The sequence below is a fragment of the Macaca fascicularis genome, chromosome 12, assembly GCF_037993035.2.
Source record: "Macaca fascicularis isolate 582-1 chromosome 12, T2T-MFA8v1.1".
In the NCBI taxonomy this organism is placed as follows: Eukaryota; Metazoa; Chordata; class Mammalia; order Primates; family Cercopithecidae; genus Macaca; species Macaca fascicularis.
The window spans coordinates 18159656-18187410 of NC_088386.1; the positions used below are offsets into that span (position 1 = coordinate 18159656).

General features: G+C 39.7%; 2 long non-coding RNA genes and 1 other non-coding gene across 5 annotated transcripts; 2 read left to right on the forward strand and 1 right to left on the reverse strand.

The window, feature by feature from the left end:
• The first annotated feature begins 939 nt into the window (after positions 1–939).
• Positions 940–23919, forward strand: LOC135966517 (uncharacterized). Of its 3 annotated transcripts, XR_012421082.1 has the most exons (5): positions 940–3333; positions 3605–3666; positions 21250–21554; positions 22335–22451; positions 23695–23919. It is a non-coding gene; the product is annotated as an uncharacterized lncRNA (long non-coding RNA). The 3 variants fall into 3 exon arrangements; XR_010579850.1 differs by lacking the exon at positions 23695–23919 and having other exon boundaries at positions 22335–22662; XR_010579849.1 differs by lacking the exon at positions 23695–23919 and having other exon boundaries at positions 940–3666; positions 22335–22662.
• A 2285-nt stretch (positions 23920–26204) lies between these two features.
• LOC123568097 (U6 spliceosomal RNA) lies at positions 26205–26311 on the reverse strand. Its single transcript, XR_006691326.2, has one exon. It is a non-coding gene; the product is annotated as a U6 spliceosomal RNA (small nuclear RNA).
• LOC135966518 (uncharacterized) lies at positions 26286–27143 on the forward strand. Its single transcript, XR_010579852.2, has 2 exons — positions 26286–26396; positions 26873–27143. It is a non-coding gene; the product is annotated as an uncharacterized lncRNA (long non-coding RNA).
• The last annotated feature ends 612 nt before the right edge of the window (positions 27144–27755 follow it).

Consider the following 27755-nt stretch of genomic DNA (forward strand, 5'->3'; position numbering starts at 1 on the left):
AAATGGTTCTTAGTGTTTTCATGGAGCCATGCAACCATGACTGCAGTCAATTTTAGAACTTTTCCATTATTCCTAAAGAAATCTTGTACCTCTTTAAAATTGCTCCCCAATTCCCTCCTTGTCCCCAGCCCTAAGCCAATCACAAATCTACTTTCTGTCTCTATACATTTTGCCCATTCAGGAGATTTCTCATAATGGAATGACACAGTAAGTAAGCTTTTGTGACTGGCTTCTTTCACTTAGCATAATGTTTTCATGGTTTATCCATGTTGTAGTGTTTCTGTACTTCATTCACTTTGTTGTTGTTGTTGAGACAGAATCTCACTCTCTTGCCCAGGCTGGAGTGCAGTGGCGCCATCTCAGCTCACTGCAACCTCCACCTCCTGGGTTCAAGCGATTCTCCTGCTTCAGCCTCCCGAGTAGCTGGGATTACAGGTGCCCGCCATCACGCCCGACTAATTTTTGTATTTTTGGTAGAGACAAGGTTTCACTACGTTGGCCAGGCTGGTCTTGAACTCCCGAACTCAAGTGATCCGCCCGCCTTGGCCTCCCAAAGTGCTGGATTACAGGCATGAGCCACCGCACCCAGCCTATTTTTATGATCAAATAATATTCCAGGCCGGGCGCGGTGGCTCAAGCCTGTAATCCCAGTACTTTGGGAGGCCGAGGCGGGTGGATCACGAAGTCAGCAGATCGAGACCATCCTGGCTAACATGGTGAAACCCCGTCTCTACTAAAAATACAAAAAACTAGCCGGGCGTGGTGGCGGGCGCCTGTAGTCCCAGCTACTCGGAGGCTGAGGCAGGAGAATGGCGTAAACCCGGGAGGCGGAGCTTGCAGTGAGCCGAGATCGCGCCACTGCACTCCAGCCTGGATGACACAGCGAGACTCCGTCTCAAAAAAAAAAAAAAAAAAAATAATAATAATAATAATAATAATATTCCATTGTGTGGACAAACTACATTTTGTTGACCTGTTCACTAGTTATTGGGTGTCTGGATTGTTTCCACCTTTTAGCTCTTTTGAATAGTGCTGCTGTGAATGTTTGTGTTCAAGTTTTCGTGTGGATACGTTTTTATTTCTCCTGGATATATATCTGGGAGTAGAATTGCTGGATCTAACGGTAACTCAGTATTTAATGTTTTGAAGAACTGGTCAGCTGTTCTACAGTGGCTGTGCCATTTTCCCTTTCCACCAGCAATGTATGAGTATTTCAGTTTCTCCACATCCTCACCGACATTTGCTATGTTCTGTTTTTTAGGGGCTTTCTTGTTTTCATACAGCCATACTCATAAGTCCAAGTGGTATATCTCTGTGATTTTTTTGGTTTTGTTTTTGTGGTCTATGCTTGAGATGGTTACTCATGTGTCAACTTGACTGGGTGATGGGATACCCAGCTGGTTGGTTAAACCTTATTTCTGGTGTGTTTGTGAGGGTGTTCCCAGAAAAGATTAGCATTGGAATGGTTGGACTGAGTAAAGAAGATAGTCAGTGTGGGTGGGCATTATCAGATCTACCAAGGGCCTGAATAAAACAAGGCAGAGGAAGGTTGAATTAACTCTGCTTGACTACTGAGGTGGGATATCAGTCTTCTCCAGCCCTCACCACTCCTGGTTCTCAGGCCTTAAGAGAACCAGTTCTCAGGCCTTAGGAGAACCAGGACTAGAATCTACACCATTGATTCGCCACCTCTGGGACTTTTGGACACCACAGGCTTTCCTAGATGTCCAGTTCACAGGTGGCTCACAGCGGGACGTAGCCTCCAGAATCATGTGATCCAATCAATATCTATTTTATTTTATTTTACTTTAAGTTCTGGGATATATGCACGGAACATGCAGGTTTGCTACATAGGTACACATGTGCCATGGTGGTTTGCTGCACCTGTCAACCTGTCATCTAGGTTTTAAGCCCCACATGCATTAGGTATTTGTCCTAATGCTCTCCCTACCCTTTCCCTGCAACTGCCCGACAGGCTCTGGTGTGTGACGTTCCCCTCCCTGTGTCCATGTGTTCTTATTGTTCAACTCCCACTCATGAGCGAGACATGTGGTGTTTGGTTTTCTGTTCCTGTGTTAGTTTGCTGAGAATGATGGTTTCCAGCTTTATCCATGACCCTGCAAAGGACATGGATAAACGACCCATGCAAAGGACTCATTCTTTTTCATAGCGGCGTAGTATTCCATGGTGTATATGTCCCACATTTCCTTTATCCAGTCTGTCATTGATGGGCATTTGGGTTGGTTCCAACTCTTTGCTATTGTAAATAGTGCTGCAGTAAACATACCTGTGCATATGTCTTTATAGTAGAATGATTTATAATCCTTTGGATATATACACAGTAATGGGATTGCTGGGTCAAATGATATTTCTGGTCCTAGATGAGCCAATCGATATCTTATAAATAAACAAGCAAACAAATTCTATTGGTTCTATTTCTCTGGAGAACCTTGACTAATACAATGCTTTAATTGTTTTTTCTTACTGTGGTAAAATATGCAGCACATAAAAGTTATAATTTTAGCCTGTTGTTGTTGTGAGACAAAGTCTCACTCTTGCCCAGGCTGGAGTGCAGTGGTGCAGTCACAGCTCACTGCAGCCTCAACCTCCCAGGCTCAAGTGATCCTCCCACCTCAGCCTTCTGAATAGCTGGGACTACTGGCATGCACCGCTACACCCAGCTAATTTTTTATTTCTTGTAGAGCTGGGTTCTCCCTATGTTGCCCAGGCTGGTCTTGAACTCCTGGGCTCAAGGGCTTCTTTCACTTTGGCCTCCAAAAGAGCTGGGATTATAGGTGTGAACCACTGCATCTGGCCTGTTTGAGGCATTTTTAATTGTACAGCTCAGCAGCCTTCATTACATTCACATTGTTCACATCATGGTGGTTTTGGTTTGCGTTTCCCTGGTGATTAATGATGTTGGGCATCTTTTTCCTGGGCTTGCTGGCCATTTGTATATCCTCCTTGGAGAACTGTCTGTTTGAGATCTTTGCTCATGTTTGATTTGGGTTGTGTTTTTATTGTTGAGTTGTGTCTATTCTTTATATATTCTGGATACTTGTCTCAATTGTAACAGCAGGATTTTAGTTTATGGAGGTGACTGAATGATGATGCGGAGAGGTCAACGCTACTGAAAGAAGAGTTTTCTTACTTACAGTTCCTGAGCGGAGGGGACATGCCACAACACACAGGGCCACAGCGGAAGCATTAGGATGGTCAAGAGGCAAAAGACGAGTGAGAAGGCATGAGCCAGAGCCCTTGCTGGAGTTTCTGCAGGAAAGGCGAGGCCAGGCCGGGCCATCAGTTTAGGACTGGCTACTTTGAATAACATGGGTGAGCCTGGGCTATAGGGGTGGCTCTAGTTGCTTGGAACCTGGCCTTGGGATGATTTAGGATAAGGGAAATATTGGTTTGGTGTGTGAGAGTTATATAGAAGGCGGGTGGAGGTACAGACTTGGATCAGCCTGTCTGCACATGACAGGAGAATTCTAGTCAAGTTGACGTATATTTGTCCAATTGTTTGATAATGAATTTCCATGTTTTTGGAAACAGTGAATCAAATGTGGACGGGAATAACTCTCCCTCACTTGCCTCCCGCACCCAGGCTTGCCTCGCTGTGGGAATGCCCCATCCTTGGAGAGGAATGCCCCTTCTTGAAGGAGAGAGGTAAACACTTGTTTGCTGGCCTTGCAGTTACTAGATGCCAAATGGACGTAAAGAATCTCAGGTCAGGTGTGGTGGCTCACGCCTGTAATCCCAGAACTTTGGGAGGCCAAGGTGGGCAGATCACTTGAGGTCAGGAGTTTGAGACTAGCCTGGTCAAAATGGCAAAACCCCATCTCTACTAATAATACAGAAATTAGCCAGGTGTAGTGGCGTGTGCCTGTAATCCCAGCTAACTGGGAGGCTGAGACAGGAGAATCACTTGAATATGGGAGGCGGAGGTTTCAGTGAGCTGAGATCGCGCCACTGCACTCCAGCCTGGGCAACAGAGCGAGACTCCGTCTCAAAAAAAATAAAAAATAAAAAAATAAAAAAAGAATCTCTGAAACCACAGGACATCAGACAGACCCTGAACAGATACATACAGTTGGCAAACATATTCTCTGATTCTGTGGGTTGTCGTTTCTCTTTTTTGATAGAGTTCTTCAGTGCACAAAAGTTTAAAATTTTGTTGAAATTCATTGCATCTCTGTTTTTCTCTTGTTGCTTGAGCTTCTGACACTGTGAGGAGAGTTGGCATTCTCAGAACAAAGAACCTATTGCCAAACCTAAGATCATAAGGATGTATCCCTCTGTATTCTCTTACATTTAGGCCTTTGTTTCATTTTGAGTTAATTTTTCATATAGTATGAGGTAAGGTTATATATTATAGAAATTTTTATGTTATAAAGTGATAAGCCAAAGCCTACAGAGGACAATTTGGTGATATTTATTACAAATGTATATCCCTCCCAATTCTATTTCTAGGAATTTATTCTATAGATACAAGGCAAAAGATATATGTGTAAGGTAAATCACTGCAACATTCTTTTTTTTTTTTTTTTAATAATAGTAAAGCATTGTAAACAGTCTACGTGTCCCTCAATAGAGGCTTTGAAATAAATTGTGCAAAAATAAAATACTATAGGGCTACAAAAAAAAAAAAAAGAATTTCTATATGTGCTGCTTTGGAAAGCTCTCCAAAAAATATTGTTCAATGAAAAGAAAAACAAGGTTTAGAACAGAATGGCTTTTTGGTGTGTGAAACATTTGGGACAATAAGACACATATTTATTTTTGAAGTTTTTAGATTTTTTTTTTTTGAGACAGAGCCTGTGCTCTGTCGCTCAAGCTGGAGTGCAGTGGCACGATCTCGGCTTACTGAAACCTCTGCCTCCCGGGTTCAAGTGATTCTCCCGCCTCAGCCTCCTGAGTAGCTAGGATTAGAGGCACGCGCCACCACGCCCAGCTAATTTTTGTATTTTTAGTACAGAGGGGGTTTCCCTATGTTGGTCAGGCTGGTTTCGAACTCCTGACCTCAAATGATCCACCCTCCTCAGCCTCCCAGAGTGCTGGGATTACAGGCATGACCCACCACGCCTGGCGTAAGTTTTAAAAAGTTTTTAATTAAAAAATAATTGCGGCCGGGCGCGGTGGCTCAAGCCTGTAATCCCAGTACTTTGGGAGGCCGAGACGGGTGGATCACGAGGTCAGGAGATCGAGACTATCCTGGCTAACACGGTGAAACCCCGTCTCTACTAAAAAATACAAAAAACTAGCCGGGCGAGGTGGCGGGCGCCTGTGGTCCCAGCTACTCGGGAGGCTGAGGCAGGAGAATGGCGTGAACCCGGGAGGCGAAGCTTGCAGTGAGCTGAGATCCGGCCACTGCACTCCAGCCTGGGCGACAGAGCAAGACTCCGTCTCAAAAAAAAAAAAAAAAAAAAAAAAAAAAAAAAAAAAAAAAAAAAAAATTATTGCATGCATTTATGGGATAAAATGTGATGTTTTGATACACATAAACACTGGGGAATGATACAACCAGGCTAATTAGCATATCCATCACCTCCAGTAGTTACCATTTCTTTGTGGTGAGAACACTTAAAATTCTCTCCTTCAGGTCTTTTGAAATATACGATACATTAGTATTAACTATAGTCACCACGCAGTGCAATAGAGCACCAGAACTTAATCCTTCTAACTGATAATCACTTTGTGCCCATTGATCAACCTCTTCCCTTTCCCTGCCCGCCCCTCCCTCCAGCCTCTGGTAACCATCATTCTACTCTCCACTTCTGTGAGTGTGACGTTTTTAGAGTCCACACATAAGTGAGGTCATGCAGAATTTTTGCTCTGTATATGCACATGTCTTATGTACAAGTAAAGAAGCTCTGCAAATTTTAAGACACCAAGGATGGGGCATTCCCACAACGAGGCAGGTGCTGGGTGCAGGAGGTAAGTCAGGGAGAGGTGTTCCAGTTCAGATTTGACTCACTGTTTCTGAAAACATGGACATGCATTACCAAACAATTGGACAAATATACGTTAAAATTTAAAAAGAACTTTCTGCAGAAAAGAAAGGAGCAGTGGGGATAAAACAGCCACATAGTCATGGGTGTTGTGCACATATTTTGTTCCAGTTGAAGCTCTGTGCTTTCTTAGCTGGTTTTCTCATGACCACTGATGTACTAAGTACAATCACACCAGAGCTGGCTGAGGTTAGACTGCAGGCTATGGGCATGGAGCAGAGCGGCAAGCTGGCCCCAGGATGTTGAATAACAGCCCTGGCCTCATCCACACAGTAAAGAACAGACCTCACATGGGATAGTTTACCATCAAGGAGTCCAGACAGAAAGGCTGTTCTAGAACCCCTCTCACTTAAAGAGCACAAATCTGAATGAATACATAGTTTTACTGTTTTACCAGTAAGGTTCTTGACACCGGATGACTTACCTTCCTATCCCCAGGCAACAGACGGTAAGTGTCCTTGAGAAGAATATCCCTTCACAGCAAATTCACATCTGTCCTTCAGCCTAGAGAGATCGGACAGAGATGAAGGCCTCACCACTAAAGACCCACTCTCCTAGCTGTTTTGGAGAGGTCACTCTTGTCTTCATCAAGTTCTGAAGTTGTCTCTTGGCATATTTCCCTCCCCTCAAATCCTTATAAAAACAGGTGTGGCTAAAGCCTGTCTTTGCTGAAAGAACACTCTCTTCCTTAATAGAAAATTCTCTGTTGAAAATGTATTTTCCCAGGCCCGGCGCGGTGGCTCACGCCTGTAATCCCAGCACTTTGACAGGCCAAGGCGGGTGGATCACATGGTCAGGAGATCAAGACCAGCCTGGCCAACATGGTGAAACCCTGTCTCTACTAAAAATACAAAAATTAGCTTGACGTGGTGGTACGTGCCTGTAATCCCAGCTACTCAGGAGGCTGACGCAGGAGACTTGCTTGAACCAGGGAGGTGGAGGTTGCGGTGAGCCAAGATCATGCCACTGCACTCTAGCCTGGCGACTAAGCGAGACTCCACCTCAAAAAAAAAAAAAAAAAAAAAAAAAGTATTTTCCTTTTCTGGCTTCTGTGGTTAGCAGTGTAATAGTAGCAAAACTGGTTCTAGACATGTGAGCATGCAGCAGGAAATCTGCAAACCGACAATGGTCACCGTGTGTACTTTTCACCCTTTCTGTGTATGCTAGACCAGAGGCCGGTGCTGGCATGCCATTCTGACACGCACTGTGAGAACAAATGCTGCATGTGTGGAAGATGGACGAGTGCTGTGTGAAGGAAGCAGGCCAAATTCCTTCTGTTTTTCTCTTCCTTCCAGTACGAGCCCCAAATATCAACTCCACAAGTGGGAAACTGTGCCTGACCAGAATGTGTAGAAAAGTGTTTGGGGAACTGTGGGAGGGGGAGAAGATAATATTGGTATAATAAAATCAAATTCGGGACTGGGCATGGTGGCTCACGCCTGTAATCCCAGCATTTGGGAGGCCAAGGTGGGTGGATCACTTGAGGTCAGCAGTTTGAGACCAGCCTAACCAACATGGTGAAACCTGTCTCTACAAAAAAATACAAAAATTAGCCAGGCATGGTGATGCCTACCTTTAGTCCCAGCTACTCCGGAGGCTAAGGTAGGAGAATGGCTTGAACTCAGGAGGTGGAGGTTGCAGTGAGCTGAGATCGTGCCACTACACTCCAGCGTAGCTGACAGAGTGAAACCCTGTCTCAAAAAACAAACAACAACAACAAAAAAAAAAAAAAAGAAAAGAAAAAAAGGAAAAAACTTGAAAAAGAACTCCATTGAAAAGAAAAACACTGGTTGCATAACTATAATAAAAATACACTATAAATATAATAAAACGCCATAGAGTCTTTGTCTAACTCTAGAGAAAAAAATTGTCATCTAAAAGACAAATTCCAGAACCAGACACCAGAAAAGTTCTCAACAAATGAATGGCTTCTTTAGAAGACAAAGAATAAGTAAGTTCAGTTGTAACTAGAAGTGAAAGGAAAGTCATCTCCAGCTACGCTTGGAGATGTTGGTCTTTTCATAGCATGGTCTTTTTGTGGCATGCAGCAGTGAGGGCAAAGAAACCATTAGGGAACTTTGAAGCCTTGGTTTGCTGCTGCGAGGGTTCTTTCTCTGGTAGCGCAGGAGCTCTGAGGCAATGGAGCTTCTGAGAGCCAGGTGGCAGGAGAAGCTCCATTTTGAAAAATGGGAAAAATGGCTCCTGTCTTGTGGTTGGCACAAGACACCACATGCATCCTTTCCACTTTAACTCAAAGTCAAATCAGATTGTTTGCTTTGTTGTTTGAAAAAATGCCCAGTTGTTAAACTTTCCTGTTGGACCGGTTTTACCAACTGCATTCCATCCTCTGGGTTTGAAAACTTGGAGGCTATTTGACCACATTTCTTCACCCCATGTCTCCAGAAGTCACCAAAATGTAGCTAAATATTTCTTGGTGGAGTTAAAGCTTTTTTTCTTTTATTTTTGCAGAAGTCTTGAAAGGTTAAAGGAACTCTACTTCTACCTTCCGTTCATTGCTAGGGTCCTCTTACCTTTGATAAGAAACCATATCACCTTTTGATTAAAATCTCCAGAGATGTGAACTCACCTCCGCCAAAGAGAAGTCCCATCATAGGTGGATAGCTCTCTGGTTTCACACATATCTTTGCATTTCACTATTTTGCTTCCCTAAGAGCTCAGTGTTGCCCCACTGAGCAAGGCCAACTCTTCTTTCTTTTGATGGTCCTTCAAATACGGGAAGTTAGTTCTCGTGTCTATGCTGTGAGCTAGTTCCAAAGTGAGTCACACCTTTCCCCAGGATTGCGGCCCCATCTGCCATTCGGATCTTCAGACTGCCAATGCCCCCTGCAATCAGACTTGCACATTGATGCTAGATTTATCTAAAAACAGCTTTTCCTTTGTGATCACTTGCTGAAACATCAACAAAGTGTTCCCATTATACAAAAACATATTTCCTGCTAAGACTTTTTTTTTCCCCTCCCACAGCCCTATGACTGGTTTATAACCTGGGTCTCTATTTCCCAATAAAGCCATCTCCTGCTCTGGTTAGGCGACCTTCACAGTAGTCCCGCCACTTACTTTGCTCATCTCTCAGCTTCTCACCGTATGCATTCCTGGGCTTCCTCATCTGGCAAGCTTTACATTGCTTTCTCCAAAATCATCATCTTTTTTTTGTAACCTTAAATATCGCTTTCTCCATAAAGCCTATCCTGAACAACATTAGCCTCAATTATGTGACATGTATTTTGAATGTGTCCTCATAAGTGAATGTCTTCGGGCAGGTTCCCCAGGAAACAAACTATGAAATGGAGATTTGCATGCAGGATGTTTGTGGGGAGTAGTCTCAAACACAAACCTGAGAGGAAGTAAAGGGAGAAGGATTGGATACAGGGTAAATTTGAAAACTGCGATGTTGTTGCAACAGAAGCTTCAGTAAAGTCATGGGGCACCCTGGAGTTGGGATTGCCTGTTGAGGCCGGGAGGCCAGACTTTCTATTGCTGTATGGACCAGTCATTAGATGTGGGCTGCCTCCTGTGAGAAGCAAAATCTTGAGCCAGCAGCTTTCTTTTGCAGAGAGCAATTTCTGGGGAGGAACTGGCTGTGAGTTCTCAGCAAGCAACACTCCCAGCAGCTGGGAAGATGAAGACAAGTGTCTCAGCTCTGAGGTGGAGTCTGGGTGGCAATCTTTGACATGAACAGTCTGCAGTTAAGAACAACCTAGCTTGTGCTTGTCTAGATGTACGAGAGCTTTAGGTGATTTTGTTGTACCTTTTGGTAAGAACCACTGTTCTAGCCCTTTGGGTGACTCATGGACCCATGGATGTTTGTGGGTGTTGTTTGCTATCAGAGGACAACATATTGAGAGGAGACAGGTAGATATAGGTCAAAATAGTTGAAAGTGGTTAAAAATTAAAATGCCATGAATATTGTATGCAGTTTGGATTTTTTTTTTTTTTTACCCTACAAATTAGGAAATTTCTACAATTTGACCGTGAGAAAAATATTTAAATGTAACCCTATAGATTCCAGATTTTAAGAATTGATCAGTTAATTTTATTAGTAGTATTACTACATGTGGTATTTAACAGCAGATTACATACAGAAAAAATACACAGATCCTAAGTGTACAGCTTGATAAATTTTCACTTAGTGAATAAACCCGTATATCCAGTGTGCAGATCAAGAATGAGAAATTTACCTTATCTGACAAGTGTTCATGTACCTCCTTGCAGTTTCCCCAGCTGCAGTGCAGAGTAACCTCTCTCCTGACCTCCTGCACCGTAGGTTAGTTTGCTCCCTCTTGATGTTCATGTACATGGATTATACAGTGTGTAACTTTCACAAACTTGTGTTCAACATTATGAATGTGAGTCAATCATGTTGTTATGCAGTTTTAATCCATTCATTCTCCACAATGTATTTTCTGTTCTACTATAGATGGACATTTGGCTGTTTCGAATTTGGGGATATTATGATTAGTGAGGCCACGGACATTCTTTTACCTATCTTTTAGTCAATACGTAAATGCACTTCTTTTGTTTATATATCTAGGAATACAATTGCCGAACTATACATATAGAAATGTTCCTTGACTTACAATGGAATTATGTCCCAATAAACCCATTGTAAGTTGAAAATACTATTAAATTGAAAATACATTTAATACACTTAATCTACAGAACACCATAGCCTAGCCTAGCCTACCTTAAATGTGCTCAGAAAAACTTACATTAGCCTACAGCAGGTCAAAATCATCTGGCAATGCAGTACACCACATAGTATCAGTTGGTTATCCTTATGATTATGTGACTGACTGGGAGCTGTTGCTCCCTGCACTGCCCAGAATCATCAGAGAGTACTGTCCTGCATATCGCTAGCCCAGGAAAATATCAAAATTCAAAGTATGTTTCCAGCTGGGTGGAAATGACACTGATAATCCCAGCACTTTTGGAGGCTGAGGTGGGCAGATCACCTGAGGTCAGGAGTTCAAGACCAGCCTGACCAACATGGAGAAACTGTACTTCTAAAAACCTCATCTAAAGATTAGCCAGGCATGGTGGCGGGCACACGTAATCCCAGCTACTAGGGAGGCTGAGGCAGGAGAATCACTTGAACCCAGGAGATGGAAGTTGCAGTAGCCGAGATCATGCCGTTGGACTCCAGCCTGGGCTACAGAGCGAGACTCCATCTCAAAACAAAATAAAATAAAACAAAAATATGACTTCTACTGTATAACTTTTGCACCATTGTAAAGTTTAAAAATCGTAAGTTGAATCATCACAAGTCAAGGACCATCTGCACATATGTTTAGCTTTTCTAGATACTGTCAAACAGCTTTCCAAAGTGGTAGTACCAGTTTACCTGCCCACCAGAAGAGTATGAGAGTTCTAACTGCTTCACGGTCTTGCCAACATGTGCTTTTATCTGTTTCTCTCATTTTGGCTATTTTGGTGTATATGTAGTAGTATTACATTGTGGTTTTAATGTGAATTTCCCTGATGACTAATGAAGCTGAACATTCTTTTAATGCATATTGAGCATTTCCTCCAAAAAACTGTTTAACTCTTTTTTTTTTTTCTTTTTTTTTTCGAGATGGGGTCTTGCCCTGTTACCCAGCCTGGAGTGCAGTGGTGTGATCATGGTTCACTGCAGCCTCAATCTCCTGGGCTCAGGTGATCCTCCCACCTCAGCCTCCCAAGTAGCTGGTACTACAGGCATGCACAACCACACCTGGCTAATTTTTGTATATTTTATAGAGACAGGGTTTTGCCATGTTGCCCAGACTGGTCTTGAACTCCTGGGCTCAAGCAATCCACCTACCTCAATTTCCCAAAATGTTGGGATTATAGGCATAAGCCAACATGCCCGGGCTGCTTAAGTCCTTTGCCCATTTTTCTATTGGGTTGTCTGAGCTGAGCAAAGGCTTTTATATGATATGATGGCACGGATTTATATTTATTAACATATAAAGATGCTCATAATACTGGAAGAGAAAGTAAAAATTACAATGGCTCTAACACAGCTTGCTTAATATAATCATATTGTCTTAGTCAATTTTTTGCTGCTGTAACAAAATACCACAGATTGGGTAATTTATAAAGAAACATACGTTATTCATCTCATGGTTCTGGAGGCTGGGAAATCCAAGAGCATGGTGTTGGCATCTGGTGAGGCCTCCTTGCTATGTCATAACATGTCAGAGATCATCATATGACATGAAAAAAGTGGGCATAGCAGCTCAAGTGTCTCTTCTTCTAATAAAACCACCAGTTCCATCATCTAATAACCTTATCTAATCCTAATTATCTCCTAAGGATGCCACCTCCAATCAGTGTATAAATTTGGGAATTCAGTTTCCAATACATGAAATTTCGGGGACATATTCAAACCTTACACATGTTTTTATTTACAATTATATAAACTTGAAGGATAATACACTAAAATATGATCCATAACTCTCTCTGATTGGGAAGATTATGAATAGTTTTAACTTTCTACTTTCTAGCTACCCTTACTTGTTTTGTCTTCATTTGTTTTAATAACAAGCATGGATTACTTTTATAATCTGGAAAAACAATAAAACGTTTTATTTTGAAACAAACAATCAAAACTCAAAATGAAACAAAACCTTCTCAGTATGTACTGGTTTGGCTTAGCCATCAGCCCTGTCCCATCTGGAGCACCAAGAGACACTGAGGAAAAGTGTGCTCTCTGGGCATGTTTTGAAAGTTTGAGTTAGGAGAAGAGAGTGTAAAAATGAAGAATTGCTTTTATTGCACTATAGCCATGTGCTCCCTCCCACCCCGCTGAGCCTGGAAGATGATCAGGGCCATAAAGACTGGCTAATTACTTAAATTGCCTCTTCTTTGTGGGAGTGAACTTTCTCAGTGCAATCGACTGGGCTTATTTGGTCTGATGACTGGAGTCCTGCTGTTAGCTAGGGTGAGGAAAGCACATTATTACAGTGTGTAAGTATAATGCTTTTGTTTACATTTCACAAGGCAAACAGAGTGACTTCCAGTCTTGTGTAACCTGGAGTTCTACCAGAACCAGGGCTAGGAAGCCCGTGATACTTCCCTCTGTTTCCCATTTTGTTCTATTTGGTCCTACTAACCCATAAACCAAAAACTAGTATGAAACCACCCTACCCATTAATATACAACTTCTAAAAATTTTTGAAGCAATTTTAAATTTCTAGAAAAGTTGCAAGTGTAGTACAAAGAACATTTATCCCCTGGACCGCTTGAGAGGAAGTTGTCCCCATGATTCTCCATCACTCCAAATACTTTAATATTTTCCACAAAGAGGGGTATTCTTTTACATAACGAGAATACAACCACTAAAATTGGGAAGTTGACACTGAAACATTAATACCATCCATATTCATATTTCTTCAGCTTTCCCATATAATGTCTCTTATAGAAAAAAATCCAGTACAGAAGTATGTGTTGCATTAAATAACTGAGTTTTTGATGACTGTGTTGAAAACTTGCATCTCTTTAAAATCTGAGCAGTCTTTGGCCAGGGCTTCTTGTCTCTGTCCCAGGAAGACTTCCTCCCTCTCCTCTACCACCCACAGGAAGGTGCTATGGATTCTTGGTCTTGAGGGGCACAGACACAGGAAGAGTGCTGATGTTGCAAAAAGGAAGGGCAGGCTTGGCATGGGGAAGCAGGGTGGAGACAGGGATGTGGGGCACAGAATCCTCCCATGATGGGGATAGTACCCAGGAAATGTCAACTAAGCCCCATATAAAATTCTCCATCTGCCTTTTAATTTTTTCTCTGTATCTCTTCTATTGTCTTCCTTTTTCCTATTCCTTCTACTTTCTTCTTCATGCCTTTCTCATTTTCAAACTCTCGCATCGTTCTCATGTACTCCTCCTCTGCTTCTTAGACATTTCTTTTTTCTTTTTTTGAGACAGAGTTTTCGCCTTGTTGCCCAGGCTGGAGTGCAGTGGCACGATCTCAGCTCACTGCAACCTCTGCCTCCAGGGTTCAAGCTTTTCTCCTGCCTCAGCCTCCTGAGTAGCTGGGATTACAGGTGTGCATCACCACGCCCAGCTAATTTTTTGTATTTTTATTACTGACAGGGTTTCATCATGTTGGCCAGGCTGGTCTCGAACTCCTGACCTCAGGTGATCCACCCGCCTTGGCCTCCCAAAGTGCAGGGATTACAGGCGTGAGCCACCACGCCTGGCCTCCATTTACAATCGCTATAAAAAAATAACCTAAGAATACATCTAACCAAAGAGGTGAAAGTTCTCTACAAGGAGAACTACAAAACACTAAAAACACTACTGAAAGAAATCATAGGTGTCACAAAAAAATGGAAAAGCATTCCATGTTCATGGATCAGAGTTAATATCTTTTTTTTTTTTTTTTTTTTTTTTTTTTTTTTTTTTTTTTTTTGAGACAGAGTCTCACTCTGTTGCCCAGGCTGGAGTACAGGGACATGATCTTGGCTCACTGCAACCTCTGCCTCCCAGGTTCAAGTGATTCTCGTGCCTCAGCCTCTCGAGTAGCTGGGATTACAAGCATGCACTACCGCACCCCGATAATTTTTGTAATTTTAGTAGAGATGAGGTTTCACCATGTTGGCCAGGCTGGTCTTGAACTTCTGAGCTCAAGTCATCTGCCTGCCTTAGCCTCCCAAACTACTGAGATTATAGATGTGAGCCACTGCACCTGGCCAGTAAATTGATTTTTGATAAAGGTGCCATGAACACACAATGGGCAAAAGACAGTCTTTTTAATAAATGGTGTTGGGAAAACTGGATAGCCACACGCATAAGATTGAAACTAGATCCTTATCTCTCTCCTTATTTAAAAAAAACCAACTCTAAGTGGATTAAAGCCTTAAATTTAAGCCTCCAAAACTATGAAACTGTTAGAAGAAAACACAGGGGGAAGCTCTGTAACCTTGGTCTGGGCAATAATTTACCTCAAAAGCACAGGCAACGAAAGCAAAAAATGTGCAAATGGGATTACATCAAACTGAAGAGCTTTTGCACAGCAAAGGAAACAGTGGTGTTAAGAGACAGCCTACAGAATGGGAGAACATATTTGCAAACTATGTATTTTATTTTATTTTATTCTTTTGAGACGGAGTTTCACCCTTGTCCCCCAGGCTGGAGTGCAATGGCATAATCTTGGCTCACTGCAGCATCCGCCTCCTGGGTTCAAGCGAATCTCCTGCCTCAACCTTCCGAGTAGTGGGGATTACATGTGCGTGCCGCCATGCCCAGCTAATTTTTGTATTTCTAATAGAGACGGGGTTTCACCATGTTGGCCAGGCTGGTCTCAAACTCCTGACTTCAGGTGATCCACTTGCCTCGGCCTCCCAAAATGCTAGGATTACATGTGCGAGTCACCACGCTCTGCCAAACTATATATTTCATAAGAGATTAATGTCCAAAATACGTAAGGAACTCAAGCAACTCAACAGCAAAAACAGATAACTTGATTTTAAAATTCAGCAAGAGATCTCATAGACATTTTGCAAAGAAGATATACAAATAGCCAACAGGTACATGGAAAAAAAAAATGCTCAGCATCACTCATCATCAGAGAGATCACTTCTTGGCCTTTTGGCTAAGATCAAGTAATCAGATAATGCAAATGAAAACTGCAATGAGATATTACCTCACTCCAGCTAGAATGACTTTTATCAAAAAGACAAAAGATAACAAGCGATGGAAAGGATATGGAAAAGGGATCCATTACATACCATTAGTGGGAATAGAAATCAGTCTAGCCATTATGAAAAACATTATGGAGGTTCCTGAAAAATTAAAAACACTACTACCAGATGATCTAACAATCCCACTACTGGGTATGTAACCAGAATAAATCAATGTGTTAAACAGATATCTGCACTCCTGTGTTTACAGCAACACTATTCACAATAGCCAAGATAATGCAATCAATCTAAGTGTCTATCAACAGATGCATGGATAAACAGAATGTGCTCTATATATACAATGGAATACTACTTAGCCATTAAAAAACATTGAAATACTGTCATTTATGACAAATAAAAGGGAAATAAAACTTTAAAAATTAAAAACCAAATATGTATCTCATGAAGGCATGCATTGTAGACTTTCTTTCTTTTTTGTAGTTCCACAGATATGTCTGTTCCAACTCTGCTCCTCAGGCTCCATAGGTGTGTGTTTTCTAGAAGATTCTGTCCTGTCTTGCTTGTTCTTAACACTCACTGTCATGATGATCTCTCTCACTCCCATGATTTCAACTCTGTGGATGATTCCCAAATGTATCTCCTTCAAACTGACATTAGTCTGATCTCCGGGGTTGCATTTCCAGGTGCCTATCAGATACCTTAAACTCAACCAAACTTGTTAGTGATATTTTATACCCTCCTTAGAGCAGCTCAGTCTACTGACTTCTGATGCGAAAACTCATGCTTTTTTATTCCTTCCTGTCTTTTCCGGTGCTCTTCCAAGCTTTAGTAATTGTCAGTTATTTCTTTGAAATGTTATTTTTATCTTTTTGGGTTCATTCCCACATCATTTGTTTCTACAGTATTTAATAAACATATATTAATTTTTCTATTTCTCTTCTAGTACTTTTTCATTTTTAATTTATTTTAGTAGCTTTATGGAGATACAATTTACATGCACACAATTCACCCAAGATAAATGCACAGTTTAATTACTTTTGTAAATGTAGAGAGTGATGCAACCATCAACACCATCTAGTTTTATACATTTTCTTCAACTCATAAAATGCCCTTGTATCCATTTGCAGTTCTTTCTCATGCTCACCTTCAGCCTCAGGCAACCACTGATCTGCTTTTTATTTCTATAGATTTGCTTTTTCTAGAAATTTTATACAATTGGAACTGTACAATATGTAGCCTTCTGTGTCTGTTTTTTTTTTTTTTTCATGTAGCACAATGCATTTGAAGTTTATTCGTGTGGAAATATCAGTAGTTTGTTTCTTTTGTATTGCTGAGTAGCATTCCATTGTACAGATCTACTACATTTACTTTATCTATGCACCAGTTAATGAATATTTGAATTACTTTCAGTTTTTACTTTTTATGAATAATGTGGCTTCAAACACTCCCATGTACATTTTTAGGTAGACATACACCTTCAGTTCTCTTCATAGATACTTAGGAGTGAAATTGATGGATGATTTCTTAAGTATAGGTACAGGTTTAACTTTTTAACACACTTCCAAACTATTTTCCAAAGTGACTATGCCATTTTAAAATCTTACCAACACATACTTGTCAATACTTGGTACTGTCAATCTCTTAATTATAGGCATTTTAGTGGGTATGAACTGAGTGTATGTTATTGTGGTTTTAGTTGCATTTCCCTAATGATTAATTATTTTGAACATTTTTCATGTGTTTGTTAGCCATTCATATATCTTCTTAGGTGATATGTCTACTAAAATCCTTTACACATTTTTAATTAGCTTCAAACTATTGAGCTGTACAAATTCTTTGCATTATCTGTATATAAATCCTTGATCAAATAAATAATTTGCAAATATTTTCTCCAAGTGTATAGTTTATCTGTTTACTTTCTTAATACTATCTTTTGAAGAACTAAAGTTTTAAATTTTGTTGAAGTATAATATATCAATATTTTCTTTTATGAATCATATTTTTGATGTCAAATCTAAAAATCTTTTTTTGCCTAATTCAAGGTCACAAAGATTTTTCTTCTATCTTTTAAAGAAGTTTTATAGTTTTAGTTCTTACATTGAAGCTTATGGTCCATTTAAATTAATTTTTGTGTATCTCTGCTGGTGGGAATGTAAATTAGTACAACCTCTATGGAAAACAGTATGGAGATTTCTTAAAAAACTGAAAGTAGAGCTACCTTTCGATCCAACAATCCCACTTCTGAGTATCAACCCAAAGGAAAAAAAGTCATTATAAAAAAGACACCTGCATGCATATATTCACTGCAGCACAATTCACAACTGCAAAGATAAGGAACTAACCTAAGTGCTCATTGACCAATAAGTGGATAAGGAAAAAAAGGTATATATACACCATGAATACTACTCAGCCATAAACAAGAATCAAATAATGTCTTCTGTAGCAACTTTGATGAAGTAACTCAGGAATAAGAAGCCAAATATTGCATGTTATCACTTACAAGTGGTGGCTAAGCTATGGGTATGCAAAGGCATACAGAGTGATATAATGGACTCTGAAGACTCAGAAGGGGGAGGGTAGGAGGGAGGGCAAGTGATAAAAAGCTACATATTGGGTACAACAGGTGACAGTTGCACTAAAATCTCAGACTTCATCACTATACAATTCATCCATGCAACTATTGAAAATTTCAACTATTGAAATAAAAAATAGTAAATAAAAATACAAATAAAAAAGGCAAAAAATAATACGTTTCTGTATGGTGTGAGATAAAGGCCTAAAGTCATTTATTTTATAGCAATTCAATTCTGTAAGTATATTAGTCCATTCTTACGCTGCTAATAAAGACATACCCAAGATTAGGTAATTTATAATGGAAAGAGATTTAATTTACTCACAGTTCAGCATGGCTGGGGATGCCTCAGGAAACTTACAATCATGGTAGAAGGGGAAGCAAACACGTCCCTCTTCACATGGTGGCAGCAAGGAGAAGCGCAGAGCACAAGGGGGAAAGGGCCCTTAAAAACCACCAGATCTCATGAGAACTCACTCACTATCATGAGATCAGCATGAGGGTAACCACCCCATGATTAAATTACCTCCCACCGGGTCCCTCCCATGACACATGGGGATTATGAAAGCTATAATTCAAGATGAAATTTGTGTGGGGACACAGCCAAACCATATTAATAAACATTATCTGTTGAAAAAAAAAACCTGTCTTTTCTACAGGTATTGCCTTTGTACCCTTGACAAAAATCAATTGTCCATAAATGTAAAGGTTTATTTTTGTACTCTATTCTGTTCCATTGACCAACATGTCTGTCCTTATGCCAGTACCACCCTGAATTGATTACTCTAGTTTTACAGTAAATTTTGAAATGAAGTAATATGAATTGTGGGGTTTTTTTGAAACTTACATTGGCTAGTCTAGATCCTTTGCATCTTAATATATATTTTGAAATCAACTTGCTAATTTCTACAAAATCCTAACTGGAATTTTGGTAGGGATTGCATTTGAATTTGTAGATAAATTTGGTTAGAATTGCCATCTCAACAACACTGAGTTTTCCAACCCAGGAACATAACACGTTTCTCCATTTATTTGTATCTTCACAAAATATTGTTTCAAAGTTCTCAGTGTATGAGTCTTACACTTCTTTTGTTAATATTTTCCCAAGTGTTTTATTATTTTTTATTGTATTGTGAGTGCAATTTTTTCCTTAATATCATTTTAGATTGTTCATTGCTAGCATATAAAAATACAATTGATTTTTTATATTGGTTTTATATCCTGCAACCTTTCTAACCTTACTCATTAGCTCTAGCAGGTTTTTAAAAATAGATTCCACCAGATTTTCTACACACATCTTCTGTGATTAAGGACAGTTTTATTTCTTTTTTTCCCAGTCTGGACGCCTTCTATTATTTTTTTCTGGCCTATTCCTGGCTGTAACCTTCAGTAAAATTTTCAATAGAAGTGTTAAGAATGGACATGCTTGTCTTGTTTCTGATCTCTTGGGTCTTTCACCGTCAAATATCACACAGGTATAGGTTTCTTGAGAAAAGCTCTTTATAAGGGTGAAGAAGTTCTGCTTTTTTCTACTTTGTGGAAAGTTCTTTTTATTTTATCATGGATTTTGTCAAATGATTTTCCTGTATCTATTGAGATGATCATGTGATTTTTATTCTTTATTCTATTAATATGGTATGCAATATTAATATATTTTCAGATACTAATCTAACCTTACTTTCCTGAGCTAATTCCCACTTTGTCATGGGGTGTACTTAAAAATATATGTTTATATATTCAGTTTGCTAGTATTATGTTTTAAGAGGTTTTGCATCTATTTTTATGCGAGATTTTAGTCGATAGCTTTTCCTACTTCCGATATCTTTGTATTGTGTTGGTATCTGGGTAACGACACTGGTCGTCAAATGAGTTGGGAAATATTTCCTCCTCACATATTGATATGGGTTGAATTGTGCCCTCCTCCCCAAATGTAGATGTTAAAATGCTAAGCGCCAGAGCCTCTGAATGTGCTCTTATTTGGGGATAAGATTTTTATAGAGGTAATCAAGTTAAAATGAGGTCTTTAGGGTAGGTCCCAATCTGATACGACCGGTGTGCTTGTAAGATGGGGAAATTTGGACACGGACACAGAGGGAAGACAATGTAAAGACAGGCAGAAGATGACACTGCAAGCCAATGAAACAGGCCTGGAACAGACCCTTCCCTCACAGTCCCTGGAAGGAACCAGCCTACCCACACTTTGGTCTTGGACTTGTAGCCTCTAGAACTGTGAGACAATAAATTTCCGTAGTTTAAGCCACATAGTGCGGTACTTTGTTATGGCAGCCCTCATAAACAAGTACACCGATTTTCTGAAGAGTTTGTGTAGGATTGGCAAGATTTCTTCCTTAAATATTAGATACGATTTACCAGTAAAGTCATCTGGGCCTAGACTTTTTTTTTTTTTGTGGGAAGATTTTAAGTTTCTAATTCAATTTCTTATTTGTTATCAGTCTCTTCATATTTTAAATTTCTGACTGAGTCAGTTTTGGTAATTTTTGTCTTTCTTGGAATTAATACATTTCATCAACGTTGTATAATTTGCTGGCATAAAGTGGTTCATAATATTCCCTTAAAATTCTTTCTGTAGGGTCAGTAGTTACATTCTCTTTTCATTCTTGATTTTGGTAATGTATGTCTTATTTCTTTTCTTCTTTGTCAGTCTAGCAAAAATTTTATCAATTATATTTCTCTTTTCAAATAACCAGCTTTTGACTTTCTTCCTTATTGTTTTTATTTTATTGATTTGTATTTTGATCGCTATTGTTTCCTTCCATTTACTTTGGGTATATTTTGCCCTTCTTTTTCTACCTTTTTGAAGTGAAAGATTAGATTATGGATTATAGATCTTTCTTCCTTCTAATTTAAGCATTTAAAGCTATAAACTTTCTTCCAGGCCTTGCATTAGCTACCCTCATAAATTTCAGTTCATTCAGTTTGAAATATTTTCTAATTAACCTTATGATTTTTTCTTTGACCCGTGGTTATTCAATGATTTATTTATTTATTAATTATTTTATTTTTTCAGGGGATGGCGTTTTGCTCTTGTCGCCTAGGCAGGAGTGCAATGGCACGATCTCGGCTCACTGCAACATCCACCTCCCAGGTTCAAGCGATTCTTCTGCCTCAGCCACCTGAGTAGCTGCGACTACAGGCGCGTGCCACCATGCCGGCTAATTTTTGTATTTTTAGTAGATATGGGGTTTCACAGATGGAGTCTCACTCTGTCACCCAGGCTGGAGTACAGTGGCTCGATATCAACTCACTGCAACCTCTGCCTCCCAGGTTCAAGTAATTCTCCTGCCTCAGCCTCCTAAGTGGCTGCGACTACAGGTGTGTGCCACCATGCCGGCTAATTTTTGTATTTTTAGTAGATATGGGGTTTCACCATGTTAGCCAGGCTGGTCTTGAGCTCCTGACCTTAGGTAATCTACCCGCCTCAGCCTCCCAAATTGTTGGTATTACAGGCGTGAGCCACCACTCCTGGCCTCCACGGTTATTCAGAAGTATGTTTTTCAAATGTTTGAGGGTTTACCAAATTTCTTTCTGTTGTTAATTTTCAATTTAGTTCCATCAGGGTTGGAGGACATACTTCAGATGACTTCGGTCCTTTTAAGTTTATTGAGACTAGTTTTGTGATCCAGCTAGGGCTCTATCCTGGAAAATGTTCCATGTGGACGTGAAAGGATTATGTTCCCTGCTGTTGGGTGGGAGCATTCTATATGTTACTTGGGTCAAGTTGTTTGACAGTTGTGCAAGATTTATATATCCTTATTCATTTTATGTCTAGCCATTCTATTAGTTGCTTAGAGAAGGGACTTGAAATTTCAGATTATAATTACTAAATTGCCCATTTCTCCTCTCCGTTCTGTCAGTGTTTGCTGCCTGTATGTGTTATTCAATGCCTATGTCTTTACAATTGTTTTATCTTTCTGATGTTTTGATACTTTTATCATTATGAAATGTTGTTGCTATTTATCCCTAGCAATATTTCTTGTTTTAAATTCTATTTTTTTTCTGATATTAACATAGGTATTTAAACTTCCTTATGGTAACATTTTGTATGATTTATATATATTTTCTCCATTCTTTTTTATTTTTATTTTTTGACAGAGTCTCTCTCTGTCGCCAGGCTGGAGTGCACCGGTACGATCTCTGCTCACTGCAACCTCCGCCTCCCAGGTTCAAGCGATTCTCTTGCTGCAGCCTCCTGAGTAGTGGGGATTACAGGTGTGCACCACCATGACTAGCTAATTTTGGTATTTTTAGTAGAGTTGGGGTTTCACCATGTTGGCCAGGCTGGTCTCGAACTCCCGACTTCAAGCGATCCCTCCACCTGGGCCTCCCAAAATGCGGGGATTACAGGCATGAGCCAGCCGTATTTTCCCCATTCTTTTACTTTGTAACTACTTGTGTCTTTGAATTAAAAGTGCTTTTCTTGAAGACAGCTTATGTAGTTCTGCGTCAATTAACAACGGGGATATGTTTTGAGAAATGTACCTTTCCAGAAACCTAGATGGTTAGTGATCCTAGGCTACAAACCTGTACAGCATGTCACTGTACTCAACACTGCAGGAAGCTGTAACATAATCATATCATAACTACTTGGGTATATAAGCATTTCTAAATATAGAAGAGATACAGTAAAAATATGATATAAAAGATAAAAAATGTAACACCTGTATAGTGAGCTTACCATGAATGGAACTTGTAGGACTAGAAGTTGCTATGGGTGAGTCAGTGAGTGAAGGTGATTGAATGTGAATGCCTAGGACATTACTGTACCCTATTGCAGACTTCATACACGCTGTACACTTAGGCTACACTCAATGTATTAAAAAATAGTTTTCTTTCTTCAATAATAAAATAACCTTAGCATAATATAATTTTTACTTTATACTTTTTTTTTTTTTTTTTTTTTTCAAGACAGAGTCTAGCTCTGTTGCCAGGCTGGAGTGCAGTGGTACAATCTTGGCTCACTGCAACCTCCGCCTCCTGGGTTCAAGTGATTCTCTTGCCTCAGCCTCCCGAGTAGCTGGGATTACTGGCACGTGCTGCCACGCCCAGCTAATTTTTGTATTTTTAGTAGAGACAGGGTTTCACCATGTTGGCCAGGATGGTCTCAATCTCCTGACCTTGTGATCCACCGACCTCAGCCTCCCAAAGTGCTGGGATTACAGGCATGGGCCACGGCGCCCAGCCTATACCCTTTTTAATATTTTAACTTTTTGACTTTTTTTTTTTAATAACACTTAGCTTAAAGCACATATTGTACAGCTGTACAAAAGTATTCTCTTTCTTTATATCCTTATTCCATTTTTTAATTTTTAAAATTTGTAATTTTTTTCCTACTTTTCCAACTTCTTTGTTAAAAATGAAGAGACAAACACACACATTAGTCTGGGGCTCTACAGGGAGGGTCAGGATCATCAATATCACTGTTTCCCACCTCCACATCTTGTCCCACTGGAAGGTCTTCAGAGTCAGTAACATGGACAGAGCTGTCACTTCCTATGATAAAAATAATTTCTTCGGAAATATCTCCTGAAGGACCTGCCTGAGGCTGCTTTACAGTTAACTTAAAAAAAAAAAGTAGGTGTGCACCCTAAAATAACAAAACAACAAAAAAGTATAGTACAGTATATATATAAACCAGTAGCATAGTCAGTTATTATCATTATCAGGTATTAGAGACTGCACTATAATTATGTGGGCTATACTTTTGTATGACTGGTAGTAGATGTGTTTACAGCAGCATCACCACAGACTCGAGTAATGCTTTGTGCTGCAACATTACCACAGATATGATGTCACTAGGCAATAGAAATTGTTTAGCTTCTTTATAATCCTATGGGGCCACCATCCTATATGCGGCCTGTCATTGACTGAAATGTCATGATGTCGCACATGACTGTAGTTGGAACTTGCTTTTTTGTACATGTTGATAATGACTGCCTTTTGACTGTAGCGTTTAATCCATTACATTTAATTATTGATATGATTAGATTTACATCTGCCATTTTACTATTTGTTTTTGTATGTCGCATGTCTTTTTTCCCCATCCTATTTTGCTGCCTTCTCTTGTGTTAAACACATCTTTTTTTTTTTTTAGGTGAGACATTTTAAGTCCTAAGTTATTTTATTAACTATTTTGAAATTTAATTTTCTTTGTGGTTACTCTAGGGATTATAATATATATCTTATCACAATCTACTTTAGCTTAATACTGGGAATTTTGAAAAATTTAACAACTTTGTTGTAATATAGCTCCATTTCCCCATTCTTTGTGCCATTAATGCCATATTTATTATACCTATATATGCCATAAATCCAACAGAACAGTGATATACTTATTGCCTTATGCAATCATATAATATTTTTAAAAACATTTTAAACTATTTTATATTAACAAATGTATATATATTTATATGTCATATGAACTTATATATATCTATAAAGATACATTTAAACAGAACATTTAAAACAAACTCAAATTAAAAAAGAGAAAAAAACCTGTTCATACAGCCTTTTATGTTAACCCACATATTTATCATTTCCATTGCTTTTCATTTCTTTCTGTGGATTCATTTTCTGGTATTATTTTCTTTTAACCTGAAAGTCTTCCTTTAGTATTTCTTACGGGACAGTTCTGCTAGCTACAGATTCTGTTTTTGTTCATCTTTCTTTTGAGGCAGAATCTTGCTCTGTCTCCCAGGCTGGAGTGCAGTGGCACGATCTTGGCTCACTGCAACCTCCACCTCTGGAGTTCAAGTGATTCTTGTGCCTCAGCCTCCAGCGTAGCTGGGACTACAGGTGACCGCCACCACGCCTGGCTAATTTTTGTATTTTTTGTAGAGATAGGGTTTCACCATGTTGGCCAGGCTGATCTCAAACTCCTGAGCTCAAGTGATCCACCTGCCTCGGCCTCCCAAAGTGCTAGGATTACAGGCATGAGCTGCCGTGCCCGGCCTGTTTTTGTATATCTTTGAATGAATTTATTTTACCTTCATTTTTGAAAAATATTTTGCAGGACATATTGGTTGACACTTTTTTCTTTGAGTCTTTTGAATATGTTGTTCTACTGCCTTTTGGCCTCCACTGATTCTGATGGAAACTCAGCTGTTAAATATGTTGTTGTTCTTCTGTACGTGGGAGTTATATTTCTCTTACTGCATTCAAGATTTTTAAATTGTCTTTGGCTTTTAGCAATTTAACTATGATGTGCAAATCTCTTTGTGTTTTTCTTATTTGGGTTTGTGGGGCTTCTTGAACCTGCTGATTAATGTTTTTCAGCATAGTTAGGAAGTTTTCAGGGCATTATTTCTTCAAAAAAATTTGTTTAACCTTTTTTCTGCTCTCCTTCCCTTTAGGACTCCTATTATACGTATGTTTGTATGCTTGATGTTGTCCCAGAGGTCTCTGAGGCTCTGTTCATTTTTCTCCATGTTCTTCAGAAAGGATAATTTCTTTCTTTCTTTTTTATCTTTTCTTTTTTTTTTTTGAGGTAGAGTTTTGCTCTTCTTGTCCAGGCTGTGGTAGTGCAGTGACGCTATCTTGGCTCACTACAACCTCCGCCTCATAAGTTCAAGTGATTCTCCTGCCTCAGCCTCCTAAGTAGCTGGGATTACAGGCGCCCGCTACCATCCTCGCTAATTTTTGTATTTTTATTAGAGATGGGGTTTCATCATGTTGGCCAGGCTGGTCTCGAACTCCTGACCTCAGGTGATCCACCCACTTTGACCTCCCAAACTGCAGGGATTACAGACATAAGCCACCTCACCTGGCTGCAGAAATGATAATTTCTACTGGTCTATCTATATCTATAGATGTGAGATGACAGGAGAAAATAATCAGTGAGTTCAGACTTCTGCTGTTCTTATTGACATTTGGGCAGATTTCATGAATATACCCTTTTTAGTTTATAATTTGCTTTTGGTTGATTTCCAGTCCTAAAATGCTTGTTTAAACAGTTTTATACTTATTTTTAAAATGAAACACTTCGTGAATTTGTGTGTCATCCTCGTGCAGGGGCCATGCTGATCTTCTCTGTATCGTTCCAATTTTAGTTCATGTGCTGCGGAAGTGAGCAAAACAACTTTTTACTTTTATATTTGTTTTGTGGGGAGAGGGTTTGTCCACCTTTTTCGGCTGCTCTAACTTGAAGTATCATCTCTGGTATGTTTATAGTTTTTTTTTTAATGTTTACATTTTGGAGTTTTAATTTTGTTTATTCAGTAGCTTGAGATAGGGATCTAACTTTACTTTTCTTCCAAATGAATAGATAATTTACCAAACAACTTCTGGCTGACTGACTGCATCCCCAGCTTCAGTCTGTTTGTGTATATAATTTTTGGATGAGACTAATGTTCGAGTGTGTGTGTATGTTGGTGCAGCTGTGGAAGAAAACGAATGGCACATAGGTCCTTAAAATAAAATGAATCACCTCGAAATGTTAAGATAGAACGGAAGCATCTGTATGCAATGGGTGAGATTAATCTGCGGAAGACATCTCGGAAATGACCAGTGTTTAGACTGTTATTTGTGATGGTGTTGTGTCTGACTTTGAGCCATTCATGACTCTACATACTTGTTTTTATATCCTGTCTACATCTTTTCCTGTATCTAATCTTGGTCCAACATTTTGATTTTAGCTTTTCTGCTATTTTTGTACACTTGGCAACAACGTGGGACCCTCATTTAAAAGTGCAAGCAACCTTATAAAAGAGACTCCGGAAAGATTCCTCACCCCCTTTATCATGTGAAGACCCAGAAAAAGACAGCCATCTATGATCCAGGAAGCAGACCCTCACCAGACTCCAGATTTACCAATGCCTTGACTTTGTACTTCCAGCCTCTAGGACCATGAGTAACTAATCTCTGCCTATGGCATTTTGTTATAGCAGCTTGAACAGACTAAAACAATCACTTATGTATGAGGAAAATTAACTTTTGGCAAGTTATTTTTATGGCAGTTAACCCTCACTCAAGGATATTCAGCAAGTAATTGTAGAAGGAGACAGGAACCCACCTCTGTCTGCAACAGTTCTGAAAAAAATCACTTAAACACCATAGTTCCACAGGAGGATGCATCCTGAAAGAGAAATGGGCTTCATTTTAGGTAGGTAAGTCAATCTCCATAGTAATTAGAGACAAAGTACATAAAGCACATCATATGACATAGGACTCAACAAATGGTAGTTGTCAGTATGATCATTGTTATAATCATTCTATGATTGTTATTTTGTGATACAACTAAAATAAAAAAAATTTAAGGATACCAGCCACCCCTAAATGAAATGTTAGGGTGAAATTCCAGACTCCGACAAGCCAAGGCCCAGACAGAACCATAATGCAAGGTCCCCTTACATGGCACTACTATGCTGAGAGCTCGGCCCTGCCTGGAAGGGTCACCTACCTTATCAGTTGCACTATCACTGTAGCTAGCTACCTCATGCTGGGGAGTGTTTCTATGGTGTACAATAGGCCTGCTGAGAGAAAGACTCTTTGATGCTATTTATTTGGGCTGAGATAGGT